General features: G+C 42.5%; 1 protein-coding gene across 2 annotated transcripts in view; it reads right to left on the reverse strand.

Moving 5' to 3' along the window:
• PSMD14 (proteasome 26S subunit, non-ATPase 14) overlaps positions 1-207 on the reverse strand; it is a 45,895-nt gene extending 45,688 nt beyond the window's left edge. Inside the window, exon 1 of one of the 2 annotated variants that reach the window (XM_039696674.1) lies at positions 96-191. The gene's annotated coding sequence lies outside the window, so the exon portion shown is untranslated. Of the gene's footprint in view, positions 1-95 lie in introns of both variants that reach the window. The other variant, XM_039696666.1, reaches the window with a different exon arrangement.
• Between the last annotated feature and the right edge of the window lie 1,573 nt (positions 208-1,780).

Raw genomic sequence — 1,780 nt, forward strand, 5'->3', positions numbered from 1 at the left:
TCGGGCCGACTCCCGGGCCGCGCTCCCGCCGCCGCCGCGCAGAGGCCGCCGCGGGGCCCCTCAGCACCCTGGCGTGGAGGCGGCCGGGCCCTCACCTGGGCCGGAGCCGCTCGGGCCGCGGTGAATCAGCCGGATCTCATTCAAACCGAGCCCTTCCCGGTTCACAGGGCACCGGCAGCGGCTTCCGGCCCCGCGGCCGGCGGGGAGGAGCTTCTGAGAGTGGAGACCTCATAGGGGCGCGGCCTCGGCGTGGAACGGGCCCCAGTGGAACGGATTAAACTGCTGTGCTGTAAAGTGCTGTAGGTTAACTTTGTCCCTTTGCAGCCGAATGTCACCAGTGCTGAAACAACGACACGATAGGATGGGAGAAGAACCAACAACTGAGTCATTAAATCAGTAAAAGAATGATTACCGTAATAGGAACAGTATTACATGCACTCCTCTCAAAAATTGTATTATAGAAAATAAGAGTATTTAGAGAAGAGAAATATGAGTGACCATATGTGTAAAACCAGCACAAGCAGAAATGGAAAAGCATAGGAATTGTGGCCCAACAAAAATAACAGGGACATAATCACATAAAAGCATGGATGCTGATGAATGGTGCAAACTTTTCTGGTGCAAAGAAAGAAGCACATTGGAATTTCTATTATCCTTATGTTAACCCCGGAGCAAAAACTGTGGTAAATTAGAAGAGGAAAACACAAAGCCAAAGGAGCACATTACCAGACAGCCCGTGAACAAGTTAGGGATCTCAGTACCCCGTATGAACTTATTAGGCCTAACGCAATAAAAGTTCTTTGAAGTTGATTTACACATAGTTATTGAAATACTGCAAGTCTTTCAGAAAGTATTGGGACAGCTTAAGAACCTATACAGGCAGTTTATTAAGACTCTATACAGTTTCTGCCATGAATGACCAAGAAGAGTGTCGTGGTTTATTTGAAATCTCCTTTAAACACCAAGAATTTAATATTAGAAGATGATCAACATTTTCTTCTCACAGACCAACTACATGAAGCCTGTGAAAAGGTACTAAGTTGTAAATTATATGGGAATAACCTCAGACAGCTATAGTCACCACTTCCACAACACTGCAGCAGACACAGATATCTTAGTTTTTTATACCATGAAGTATAAAATTAATCCCGAGAAAGAGAAAAGGAATTACCATTATATGATATTCTGCTTTTTTAAGAGGGGCAACATTTTTGAAAAACAAAATAATTTTCTCTTCCATTTTGTTTTCAGGCTAGGCTGAGGGAATCTCAAGAGTCAGAATTTCCAAAAGATTCTTAAAAAACTAAAGGTTTCAAATGTGGTTTAAATTGTGGGTCAGTAATTTCTTTCTCACGTTACTAATGCAAAACCTATTAGTGTAATTTATTGGTGCACTCACGGCCAAATTACTCAGAAACAAAGAGTAAAACCTGTGTGTGTCTGTCTGTATGTATATGTTTATCTGGGTATGCTTGTCTCAAACAGAAGAAATCTTGCACCCTGCTTCAAACAGGCTGTTACAGTCCTTCCTGTTTTACCCTGGCAAACCTTAGCTCCTATAGCTTAGCTCCTTGAGACTGTATTTTGAGATTTGTGCATGTCTTAATGCTCTCAGAAGTCATTATAATTATGTGGTCAAAGATTTTTCTTCTGGATTAAATTAATGGGGTGAAGTATTGATTCAGTGAATTGAAATGCATTATGTATTTTGCTGGTTTGTGCCGTGATTTTGAGAGCAATCCTTTTATTCCTCCATGTTCACGAGCATTCTGACACCTTA

Source organism: Passer montanus, unplaced genomic scaffold (genome assembly GCF_014805655.1).
Source record: "Passer montanus isolate IOZ18808 unplaced genomic scaffold, ASM1480565v1 scaffold1, whole genome shotgun sequence".
In the NCBI taxonomy this organism is placed as follows: domain Eukaryota; kingdom Metazoa; phylum Chordata; class Aves; order Passeriformes; family Passeridae; genus Passer; species Passer montanus.